This window comes from Cyanistes caeruleus, chromosome 7 (assembly GCF_971803275.1).
Source record: "Cyanistes caeruleus chromosome 7, bCyaCae1.hap1.1, whole genome shotgun sequence".
Taxonomy (NCBI): Eukaryota; Metazoa; Chordata; class Aves; order Passeriformes; family Paridae; genus Cyanistes; species Cyanistes caeruleus.
This window is the reverse complement of record NC_141707.1, coordinates 29,895,840-29,908,747: the sequence shown is the minus strand read 5'-3', so window position 1 is coordinate 29,908,747 and position 12,908 is coordinate 29,895,840. Positions and strand designations below refer to the sequence as shown.

The 12,908-nt window shown below is 49.2% G+C and overlaps 1 long non-coding RNA gene across 1 annotated transcript; it reads right to left on the bottom strand.

The window, feature by feature from the left end:
- Positions 1-8,049: 8,049 nt before the first annotated feature.
- LOC147652275 (uncharacterized) lies at positions 8,050-12,539 on the bottom strand. The gene is made up of 4 exons (XR_015289249.1): positions 12,473-12,539; positions 11,619-11,693; positions 10,576-11,413; positions 8,050-10,325 (listed from the first exon to the last, which is right to left on the bottom strand). It is a non-coding gene; the product is annotated as an uncharacterized LOC147652275 (long non-coding RNA).
- Positions 12,540-12,908: the final 369 nt, after the last annotated feature.

Sequence of the window (12,908 nt, the reverse complement as noted above, 5' to 3'; positions counted from 1 at the left end):
GGAAATTATATTCAGCTTTGGAAGTGCTCAGGAAAGTTTGCAATACTTAATGTGATTTTAGTGAGCTGGAAATTTGGTGGTTATGTTGATTAATTTGGGCTAGGGGAGTTGATTCAGGAGTTAGAGGCACTGACTTGTGTGGGCTCCTTCTGTCACTTGATAGTGGTTACATACTGTTTTTCTTCACGTGGATTTTTCCCAAAGAAACACTGAAATCAGTGAACATATCCAACTTAGTATATCAAAAATGAAGATTCTTGGTTTCTCTTTCAGTTTTTCCACCTGTAAAATGGTCCTTGCAAAATACTTCGATAATGCAGTTTGAAAAGATGCTGATAAAATGAATCATGTATAATCACTACCTGTCTTGCTTTGCAAAGCATGTTGAACCACAAAGAGCTGACAACATATCACCTGTTGGGCAGGGGCAGGCTGGGCAGGGCCCTCCACATCCCATGGGAGGTGTTTTGCTGCCTTCCTCAGGATAAGTTGTCACAGATACAACATTCCTGAAAGATCTCTGTTTTTTGAGGAGCTGAGCGTGGATGATGGGACAAGAGGAATATTAATATAAGGTACTGCTTTGTGTCTGGGAACACCCACTCCACGTGGGTGTGTTGGAGTGCACGTGGATGGCTTGGGAGAGTGCTGTTCCTGCACTCAGAGGGGCAGAGCAGTCATGGCTCATTGCTGGGCACCTGAGCTCATTTTAATGTCTCTTGAGATGAGTACTCTGCACCTACACGGTGTTTGTGGCACATCATCTCCAGTCTCGACCTCTTCCTGCAGCTGGGAGTTGAGAGCTGCATTGTGTGCTCAGCCTGCAGCCCTCAAAACTTGAGGCTCCTCCTGGGAGGCAACAGAGGGAAACTTCTGTCTCTGCTTATAGCAAGATTCCTTTTATTTCCTTATTTATTTCCTGTCTTATATTTGTAACTCTCTATACTGGGCTTTCCTTCTTCTGTTAGGCTTTCTTTATTTCCATTGTATTACTCAACCATCCCCATCAGGCCCTGCTTTAGCCTAAAGCCTTCCTGGATGTAAACCAGCACACAAGCACTAGGCTAGCCATTATTTAAGTTATACATTAATTCAAAGCTATAGTAGGCCTCTATTACTTGCCTGTAACAGATTACTTATAAATAGTAAAATATTTAGTGGTGTTGATTTTGTTACTCCAAGAAAGCTCGAATGACTTAAAGCCAGACTGCAGTAACAAACCATGACTGGGGACCAAAAGGAGTTAAAAAGTAGTTACAAGGAACTGATTTCTCCTCATACCTGAGGATGAAGACCCATCTTAGATACTATTTATCTTCAGTGAAATATTTAAGTGATGAATTCTGCTTTCTTCAGACTTGTTTGTGCTGATTTCAGGTCAACTAAGCAAACACCCAAGGAAAGTCCACACAAAAAACTCTGCCACCTTTTCTGGGATTCAGCCTCATAATTTTGTGAAAAAGGATAAGACTTTCTGCAGGTTTTCACAATAATAAAAAGAAGAAAGGAAAAGCAAGCAGCATAGTGCCACCACTGGGAGTTTGTCACACCTTGAGCCCCCTTGTGAAACTGCAGTTTACCTTCACAAGTCACAGCTCCCAACTCGTAAAGCTGTCATATCGTTCCTGTTTCCCAGTTCCTTATTTATAATGTAAACATACATCCTTTTGGGAACCTGACCTTTTCCAGTGTTTGTGCTTGATTATAATTGAACTATTTGCATAGGAGACCAATTTTCATTCTCTGTTCTTGTGGAGAGTACACTGCGTTTTCTATTAAAGGCATCGGTTTTCTGATTACTTAGGAAACTAAGCAGGTTTACAGAAAATAATGTCATAAAACATGCAAAGTTCTTAAAAGTACAGCCTATTCTTTCATTTTATGGGCAGACCAGGATGTTAGAGGAGTCCTTCTCCAGTCTCCCAGTCCCTGCCTGCTTGTTTACCAAAGTGATCAAAGTTCCCAGGCTCAAAGGCTCTTGAGGCTGCTGTATGAAGGTTTTTAATGTCTGTTCCCCCAGGCTTCAGTCTTGCAAACTTAACAGGGGCTCAGGAGTTAAGCCCTGGATTTTCTGCATCATCTTGGTCGATTGTAGCAAAATGTTTCTGGGACATGTGGGTTTGTTCTGGTTTGGCTCAAGTGGAAGAAATCCTGGGAAGGCTGGGCTTGAGTCAGCTGTGATGCATGGGCTCTTCTAGATCCTGTGCCAGCTCAGGCAGTGATCTGTACCAGCTGAGCTGGCAGAAGGGGTAAGCTAAATATCAGGAGAGATCTGCCTGCAGAGCCTCTGTGTCAAGGTTTGGAGCACCAAGTGGTTTAGCCTTTAAGGCGAGCGCATAGGAAGAGGTAGTGGTGGCCTGGGATGACCTCCCATGGCACACAAAAGCATTGCAGAGTAAATCAGGCTGGAAAAACCTCAGGAGGTCTCTGGTCCAACTCCCTGCTATAGCAGTGCTGATTTTGGGTCAGGTTGCTCGGGGCCTTGCAGGGAAGTGTGCTGGAAGTGCAGGGGCCAGATGCCTACAGCCTGTGGAGGTAGGGAAGGCACTGTGAAACACCCACCCTGAGATCCCACAACTTTCCAGGCTGTTTTCCTTCAAGAAACTTTTTCTAATCTCGTTTTCTTGGTGAGTGGGAGCTAACCTGGGTTGTGAAGCAATTGCCTGTCCCAGGGCCGGTGGCACTGGGATACAGCAGGGTATAAGTCTCAAAGGATGAGCTTTTTTAGGACATTGTGCTGCCCTCACTCAGGACACAGCTGTCCATTCTGCCACACCCCATGGAGGGCTCAGGTGCCTCTGCCCACCTTGTCCTGCTGCTCATCCCCATGGTGGGGCAGCCAGCACTGAGCCACTTGTGTGTCTCGCCTAGTCAAAGCCTGTTTTGCAGGATACAATGTCACACGACACCGAGTCATCTGGGGACAGTGTCGCCCAGGCCAGATCTCAGAGGGTGTTGTGCTTTGATCTTCTTTTCTCCCCCAAATGCAAAAAACCACAAAGACTTAAACTCCCTCAGAAATTGCCACGAGATGAAAATCCTGTGGAAGAACAATAGCTGCAACATGGTTAGAACACGCTTTTATTTTTGTTCCTACGTGTTTCGTGCAATGTTAGGCTGTGGTTATGCTCATGGAGAAAACAGCCAGTTCCCTACTGTTCCTGTGTGGCAGAAGCACTCCAGAGATGTGAATGTGAGAAGGAGCCATTGCAATCATAAGTTGACTCACATGTGCCTCGAGCAAAAACCTTCTCCCATTTCGGCTGCCCTGAGCCCATAAATTAGATGATAATTGGGATGGCCTGGGCCTGGCCTGAAGAGCAGCTTCATCCAAGCTTGCCAGGGTGTGCAGGGCTGCTGTGATAGTTCAGGGTGGGACCCAGCTCTGCGCTGAGGCTCTTAGGATGGTGTGATAGCTCAGCATAGTGTACATGTAACTGCACTGCAGGTATTGCAGGAGCAGGGTGTTAAATCAAACAGCATGCAGACAGCTTATCTTTAAATGGGCTTCTTCTAAAAATGTTTCAGGTAAGCCCATGTCAGATACTGGGGTGCCAGCCAGGCCTGCTCCAGAAACTGAGTTTGCCACCCCTGAAAAATCCCACGGGAGGACATTGATCTGATCCGTTGAGGATGTCAAATCCACCCACCCCCACAGATGTTTTGTTCTGCTGGTTGTCACTCTCACAGTTAAAAATTAAGCTAAGGAGGGCTGTGCGTGAGCTTATTACACTTCAGTTATTGCTTTATTCTTCTATAAAATTTCTCACAACCTGGGGTGCTGGTGTGTTGAGCATGTGGTGGGGGAGATGAATGAATCTGTTGCAAGGTCAGCCTGGCCTTGCTGGCCCTGGCACATTTGCATCAGTTATTTTTTTCATTCTTTCCTGTGGGCCAAACACCATCAAAGAGCACTCCACATCTATAAAACCTCAGTTAATTGTAATCACTTACTTTGTAAGGGAGTTTTATAACCTACCAAAGCAAGGAAGCACCTCTGGCAACACCCTCTGGGGCCAGCACCAGAGCTCTTTGTTCTGGGACTCTGCAAACTAACTCTGCCCTGGGGGGCTGCCCCCAGGAATCCTCAGATTCCCTGGGTGAACTGTGGCTCTACCTTTTGGCTACAAGCAGAAGAACATTTCTGACCTTCGAAAGCTTTTGCAGCAGCTGTTAGGATGGTGGGTATCCTGGGGGGCTGCCAGGGGACACAGGGGAATAGGAGCTGGGATGCTCCAGAGCCCATTTGCCTGGCAGTTACCTGATTTCCCTGGAAAATGGTGCCTCCTTGAGTGATGCAGGCAAAGCTGCAGGTGAAGTCTGCAGTGGCAGTGTGGCCGGGAGCTGAACACCACATCCCAGCCTCAGAGCATCCGTCTTTGCTGGGAAAAAACAGCGGGTTCTGCCCTCTCCCGACCTCTTTTAGAAACGAACATTTCTTCCTTTCTGTCTGTCTGTCTTTGCGACAAGGCAGGAGGCCCTCAGAAGGCCGCACTGAGCAGAAGGTCGGCGGTGTCCCCATCCCCGGGGTGCGGGCCGGGGCCGTGCGGTGCCACCGGCGGTGGCGCAGCTCCGCCTGCTGTCGCCTGCTGTCGCCTGCTGTCGCCTGCTGTCGCCTGCTGTCGCCTGCTGTCGCCTGCTGTCGCCCGGAGCGCCCGGAGCGCGGCCGCGGGGCTCCCCGCAGCACGGGCGAGAGCCTGCCTGCTCGCCACAAGGGGCATAAGGAACGGCGAATGAAGGTTCTCGCTTCTGTTCTGCAGCAGGCGGAAAAGTTTTAGGTCTGATTCAGCTGGAAGGGAAAGCACAAGTCTTGCTGCCAGCCCGCCGAGATCTTTCCCGGCCCCACGGTAGATTTTGGTGCGATCAGCAGTTTGTGGCTCTGAGGAAGGCTGGAGGTAAGGAGGTCCAGGGCATCCTCAGAACCTGCAGATGGCTGGTTACCGCCCTGGGAATTTTCTTGGGACTCAGAGATGCAGTGTCTGGTCCATCCCGGGTGGGAGGTCCACCCTGACTTCTTTTTTTCATGCCCCCTCAAAAGTGGGGGGATCTGGTGGCAGGGACTGGTGTAGAGGCTGGAACAAGACCTTCTTCTACCCCAGTCTGCAGTCTTGTTGTTTTTAGTCCTTTCTTCTACCACAGTTTGCAGTCTTGTAGTTTTTATTCAAATAAACAAATCCCACGACTTTCAGGGTGATGGGAGTGATAATTTGGGAATAATGTGAGATTTTTTTTCCTCTGAGAAAAGGCCAAAAGTCTTTGTAGCTATGAAGTGGAAAATGTTAATGGATGTATTTTTTCTTAAATTTCATTTTTTTATGAGCCCTTCTCCCACCAGATTTTCAGATCACTTCCCTGTTAGATAGTGGGAAAATGTCAGGAGTCTGTTTAATTCCCAGTCTTTATTATTTATAACTTGAAAAGATAATGTTGAAAAGTTTAAAAACATACATTTTAAAATTACCCCTCTCCATGCTCTGGTCCAGAATTTGAAGTTATAACTTCTTAAAGTACAGAGGGCTGTCCATGCCAGTTTTCCACTGATGCTGAATAATTTTTTCTATGCCAGTGCTAAAAATCCTTTGGACACCTGAGCTGTCTCTGTTTCCTATCACTAAAATGGACTAACACCCCCTGATCTCGAGAGTTTTGTCAGGATGAATAAACTCCTAAAAACTGGGTGGAGCTGCTCAGTTACCACAGTAAGGGCACTCCCTTTTGCAAGTAGCTAAAAAGCAGTGTGCTGAACAGCTATCAGAAATGTCTTCGGACAACTAATGGAAATTACTGTGCCTTTTTGTTGAGAGCAACCTAGCAGAAGATATTCATACCAGTCTGTAGCCTGCCACTCCCCTAGCTAATGTTTTCTGCTTTTCCCTGTACTTCAAAAGCTTGCCTTCCTCTGCAGCTGTATTTTTTTTTTCTTAGCTGCTCCAGATGTTGAGGGTAACATCTGCACACTGCTCCTCTCCTCTCTCTGCAGGCTCTTACTAGAGAGCACCCCCAGCAGCTCTGTGGCTGGAAGGTGACCCGAATGTAAAGGTTTTGGCCTCTGCTAAGAGGCCAAGGACAAAGCCCTAATATCTTTCTAGCTCCTAAAGCCTCTGTCAGTTCTGCCAGAGGTTAAGCCAAGCACTAATCCTGCAGGAGCTTTGAAGGTTTTAAGAAAACCCCAGACACAAAGGTCAGAAACTTGAGGAATGTGAGAGATGTCTTTTGGGCAACTGGACTTTGAGGAGCTGCACTGGATTCTGTCAAGTGTTCAGACTTGGCTTCACCCACTCAAACACTGAACAAACTCCAAAACTGTTTGGCCAGAGTCAGGGAGAGGAAAGGCTGTTACAGCTCTCTCTTGCACACAGATTTAATGACCAGGGGGGAGCTTTCTTCTGTTCCACCCTCAGATTCACCAGTGCAATTAGCTTTATTGGTTGGTTACTCATATGGCCAAACAGCAGGGCTTGTCTCCTGAGTAACTCTAGGCTAAGCCCCACCAACATGGAAGAAATCCAGATAGTCTCTCTATAGCTCTCTCACCTTTTGAGGACCTTGAAAGGTGATGTTGATCTCTTTTTCTTGATGTAAATTTAGTTGTCTTTTGGATAGTAACACCAGCTGATACTAGAAGTGTTGTTTTTATTGTTGCACCAAACTTACCTGTTTTTTGTTGGTTTTTTTTAAGTCTGCAAAGCAAGCTGAAAGCTTAACAAGTTCCACAAAGCTGTGTGTCTGTGGGAATACCACTGAGCACCCCCTCAGAGCCACTTGGCATGACCCTGCTCTCTGGCCTTGCGCCCCCAGCAAGTCCTCAGTGCTTTGTGTCAAGAAATGATTTGATTAATGAAGTGAAACCTAGGCAGAAATCTGCTCAAAGGCAGCCTTTCCTCCAGCAAATGTCTCCAAAGGCCATGGAAAGGAGCTGATTTTAGTAGCTGGCAAAAGAGGAACATATGCCCTGCCATCTGCGGTGGGGATGGTGCTGTAGCACAAGTCCCTGCGGCCCTGCTGCTGGTTTGCCCGGTGTGGTGGGACAGGAGGGAGCTGGGCTCCATGTTTTGTAAAAAATGGGCAGTTTTAACAGCTGCTGAAGGCTGTAGCCCAGTACAACCCTCATGGAGGTGACCCCCCTTGTTGTGGATCAGGAGGGGGATCAGGTGCCAGATGGACATCCTGGGAGATGCCCATGAAATCCACGAGGCTGCAGTGGCCATGGAGGTTTCCACCTCTGCCTGTCACCGGTGGGCAGGGCAGGAAGATCACACAAAAATTAACGATTTTCTAAGGGGACTGCCAGCATGAAGTGACAAGCTGTTCACCTCTAGTGCTGGAGAATCATCCTGATGGGTCAGAGCATCAGGCAGACATGCACAAGCACTTCAGGGATGAAGCAAGTCAGGCACCTCTGGAGCCATGTCTCTGCAGTTCTGTGATGCAGATCTAAGGCAGCATTTAAAACTTTTTTTTTACATCCAGACAACTTGCCTTCTCATCTGATCAGCTGAAGGATTTTCTGGGTCACTATGGACTCTCTGCATGGCCCTCACCACGAGGCCCTGGGTCACAGCAGCGCAGGTGTGCTGTTCCCAGAGACAGGAGGACATGGTGGGGGATGCAGAGTAACATCTCTGGGACCTGCTCCCTGAAACTAGGTCACCTCCTGTGACAGTAGAAGTGACTCTCAGCACAGATGGCAGGTGGGACCTGGGAATGACCTTGCCTTGTGGTCATTTTCTCATGCAGAGTCTTAGCTGGTGCACTGCAGGCAGTTGTTTGGTGACATGTGCAGCAGGTGCTGAGCTCACTGTGGTCAGGTCGTTTCTACAGCCATGGGGATATCTGAGAAAGCTACTTCTGGCTTGTGGCATAGCATCTCCCTCTCCAGAACAAAGAGGTGTCCTACCACAGCTCATCCCAGAAAAAGACAAGTCCCTTTCCCTTCTGCTCCTCTCTCTTTTCCTTTCCTGCAGCCCATTCTTGGGAAGGGCAACCCTTAGGAAATAATGGGTTGACATAGTCTGCTCCAGCTCTCAGTCATCAAATTCAGATCAGCACTTTGAAGGAAAGAAAAGCAAACCATCTTTTATTGCACAGAGACAGCTGGAAATGCTGCAAGGTCCTTTTAAAACTCACCAATTTTACTCATGTCTAGTTATTGCTGGGAAAAGCTCAGATAGTGCAAATAATGTAGGTGCTTATCCAGACTTAGTGGGCCATTTAAAATGCCTTAACTGAGCTCAAAAGTGGTGCTGTTTTCTCTCCTTTGAAACTACATTTAAAAACACTACATTTGTTTGAGAACTTTGCTGATTGACTCTAGGTAAAAATAAGCACTGTCTTGTATTACATTGTTATGCCACATAAGCACCTTGCATAATTACCTTAGCCCCAACATAATTTTAATTATGTTAGAATTAGTGCAAAGAATTTTATCTGAGACTCATGTAAATATTTTGTGCTCTCAATACTTTGATGTGCCTAGAAAGAGATTAATGTTTGCTTTGATAATTAGTCTGTTGCATGTGGCCAAAAATTCATTACAAACACAGTTAATTAAGTTGTCAACAAACCTTTGGTCTCTGGCTGGTGAGAATAATTCAATAATTTTGTTTGGCTTGACGGGGGATTTTCTTTTTATTGCTATCAACCCCAGCTGTCCTTGGGGGCCCGTGGCACAGGGGCATTTTCTGGGAGGCCATGCAAAACTGGACAGGACACCGTGCACATGGCACTGCCCTGAGGCTGTAACACAAGGAAAGAAAATGAAATTCCACCTGAACACAAGCAAGAACTTCCTTACTGTGCTGTGACCGAGCACTGGAAAATGTTGAGCAGAGAGTTTGTGGAGTCTTCCTCACTGGAGATACTCCAGAACAGTCTGGACACAATTCTGTGCCATGTGGCCTTGCTTGAGCAGGGAGGTTGGACCAGGACACTTTGTGTGTGGGCCACAGAGGATAGAGGTGAATGTGGGCTCTAGTTCTGAGCTTGGGGAAGCAAGGGGCACCAATGCTTATCCTCCAAAAAGTCATCTGCTTCTGCTGAGGGATGAGGAGCCCCAGTCCTGCTGCTTGGAGCTCATAAAAGATGGTGCAGAGAGCCTGCCTTGTGTCTGGGGAGATGGTTTGGAGCTTGCCTGCTAGCTGTTAATATTGTGGGTCCAGAGAGAAGCCAAATGCCACCATGTGCTATAGTGATACAGCTCATAAGAAATCGAGGTATTTTCCCCAAACAGCCTTTCTCTGTTGCAGGCACTCTTGAGGGGGATTGCAGCCTGGTAGGATCTCTCTGTACCCTTGCAGGGCCCTGTCCCAGTGCTGTGACCATGCTACAGTGGGAGCACAGACCTCTCTGTGCCTCTCTTAGCACCACACCCACACTTTGAGCTGGTGTGGCATCTCATCCTTTTTGTCTGAGAGCTGCAGCTGCCACTGGACTCAGGTAGGTGACAGAGAGCCCCAGGAGGAGTGTAGGTTTGGGGCATCACTCAAGGACCAAACATTGAGTACCTCCAAGTGACTCATTTCCATTTCAAAGAGCCCATTTGTTTTATCTGGCAATTAGCTTGCATCCTCTGTAGAAAGTGACTCCATAAATACCACTGAGCTCCCAGCCAATCTCCCCTTTTAAATATATTTTAAGTGCATGATTAATACACTTTCCCAGCCCCTGTCTGGGGCTGTGTGGGGAGGTCAGGGAGCAGGTAAATGAAAGAAAATGGCTTCACTCGGCATTGACTGGGCTATTAATCACTGCCCATTTTCTATAAATCATGGCAGATGGCAGAAACAGGCAGGTACTCATGGGAAATGACGCACCGTGCATGACGGGAATCGAGGATCGCAGCAGACACTGGCAAGAGAAGAAGTTGCTCCTTGTCCTGCTGTCCCCAGCGAAGGGAGGCCATGGCACTGCACCTGTGACTCAAGTGACAGCTCTCCCCTGTGAGGATGGATGTAAAAGTTTGCAGGAACCCTGGAAAATTCACAGCATCACAGCTGGGCTGGATGGGCCTGTCTGGGGATGGCCCCGCTCCTCATCAGGCACAGGGGCAGCAGAGGGGAGGATTTGCTGCATGTGGGTAAGTGAGCTTTGAGGAGCATGAGTCCTGAGTATCAGCAGCTTTTAACCACCCTGGTCAGGGATACTTTTAATCAGAGCAACAATTAAAAATTGGCTCCTGACACTGAATACTCGTGATTGCTTTGCCTCAGAGCAGATGCAGGAAGGAAGAACTTAGACTGATAAAGTGAGGAGGACAGATGCATCCTAAAATGAGCATGAATTTGGCAGCAGCGTTCACCTAGACATCTTCTGTGCTGCAGTAGAGGCTGTATGAAAGACAAGAAAGATACAAATTATGGGTTTTCTTCTCCTGCACATTGCCAGTCCCAGCAAAACCAGTCGAAATAATCTCCCACTGCATTTGATATTTCTTCCACAGGGAATGAGATTTTCCCTGTCACCTCTCTTTTTTACCAGAAAGGCAGGGGGATGTGTTTTTCCCTCCTTTGATGTAAGGAGAACTTATGTTGAGCTAATCAGTTTTGCTTTCCCATAGCCTTGCATTCCCCTGCTTACCCCAGCCAGACCTGCAGCTGGACATCCTCGATGTTGTTTGGCAAGGAGAGCAGCACTGCTGCCCACAGCACCTCCTGCACAGCTCTCACCTCCAGCCCTGGTACACAACAGCAACAGCTCCTGTTTTGCTGGCAAAATAGCTGGAAGAGCAAACTGGGCTGGCTGCCAGGGACTCCCAGTTAAGCCACCAGCAGCAGGGAGAAAATGGTCCAGAATGGGGAAAACCAGGAACATCTGCTCCAGGCCAGAGACTGTCCTGTCAGCAGGGAAAAGAATGTACAGGGGTGGGGGGGATGGACATAGTAAGTGGATTTAAGACTTGTGAAGGACAGCTGCTGTCCATTCCTGTGAAGGTTAATATGGAGAATGGCTCCCTGAAGGACGAGGTGAGTAGCTGAGCATGCTGAGGTGACACATGCTGCCCCTGCTAAGCAGGGGTGTCACAGGGACTTGCAGGGTGACAGATGCAGAAAGTGAGCAGCAAAATAATCTTGGAACCATGTGACCAGCCAAGGAAGAAGCCTCAAAGAAGCCAAAAGGACCCATAAAGACAGTGAGTGGGAGATGTGAAGAAGACATGTGAGATCAGGAAAGGAGAGATTAATATGGCACAGCCAAGAAAGCTTCACATTATAAAGCGCAGGCGAGGTGATGGTGAAGGTGGCATGGGGACTTCAAACAGCAGCTGGGTGGCCTTGGTGCTTGCTGAAGTTGTCTTCCCCAGCCCAGGAGCTGCTTGGGGATGTCATGTGGCTCCTGCTGCTCCCACCAGCACAGCTGGATCAGGCGAGGAGAGGGCTGCTCGCATCCACAGGCAGCTGTGTGCAGATGTTTTCCACTGAGGGAAGAGCAGTGAGGGCATAGATTGAGAGGAAAGGGAAAAATCTTAGCAGGAGCTGGAGAAAAACTGTTGCCGGAGGAAACCTTGCTCTTAGGCTGTCCCAAGCAATGCAGGGTGAAACCCCATTTTATTTTTTTTTTTTTTTTTTTTGCATCGAGGTTCTTCCTTCCACTCGATGTTATTTAAACCGGATGTTTCTTACCCCAAACATGCAGTGTTTTTCTGCGCCGGGCTCCTCAGCTGCTCCACATCCCTGGCTTTGGCTAGGCTGGAAGATCTGTAAGGAGAACTGGGGGAGGGCTGGGTCCCCCACCCCTTCCTGATCCCCTCCCCAGCTCCCCCACAGGCCTCACGGGAGCCTAATATTTGTGCATGTGTGTTTTAACACGGCATATGGTCTTCATTACACACAGACTTCTCGCTTCCATAATTATACCATGATGGGAGTTCCTGTCAAAGCCATAAAGCAAATTCTCTTTCCCCCACCGTGTCCCTCCGCCCCCACGAGCCCTCCCCATAAAACTCGCAGGGGTCTCCAGTTTGCCGGGAGAGCTCTCCCTCGCAGCTCGCATTAACCCTTTGCCTCCTCCCGTTCGGCAGCCGCTGGAGGAAAGCCGAGCTTTCCCCACGGGAAAAGCTGGCTTACCAGAAAAGGGGAAGGCGCTCGGATTCTGGCGGCGTGAGAGCGAGCAGAGGGAGCCAGCAGCGCCTAAAGCACGCTGGGGAGGTGGGGAGGCAAGCAGCAGCCAGTGGCCTGTAGCCCGCTCCCTCAGCATCCTCGGCAGGAGCCCGGCCCAGCCCGGCCCGGCCCGGCCCGGCCCGGCCCAGCCCGGCCCGGCCCAGCCCAGCCCAGCCCAGCCCAGCCCAGCCCAGCCCAGCCCGGCCCGGCCCGGCCCAGCCCGGCCCAGCCCAGCCCGGCCCGGCCCAGCCCAGCCCAGCCCAGCCCGGCCCAGCCGCGCCGCTCGGCGCTCCAGGCAGCGCTCCGACAGCAGGGCCGCCCAGGGCAGGAAATGCAGGCGGCTGCAGGGAGAGTTGGAGTGCACAGACTGCAATTACCTGCGCTGGAGCCTGCCCGCAGCCCCGCTCCCCCGAGCATCGCCCACGGCTGGCGCTCAGCTGCTCTGGGGTCAGGCACGGCTCTGGAGGTGCTTGGGGCCTCGTGGTTCATGCCCCAAATCTTGTCTGGGGTGGATGGAGGCAGGGAAACATGGATAATTTATGCACAAGGGGAAAATTCAGCTTTTTTCGAATGTGTATGTGGGTGCTGCGTTGAGACGATGCAAATTTAGGTGCCCTTTTTCTCGGTGATTGACTGGAAAATAGGCTTGGACAGTCTGTAATTGCACTAGAAATAGGGAGGAATGGAGGGGACAACTTATCCCAGCAAGTCTTTCTGGCCCCTAAGCCAGGGCGCTGCTGAGAGTCAGGAAAGGAAACATTTCTGGGGCTTCTCGGGGCCACTGGGATATCCCTAGTGGGAATGGGCTGCAAA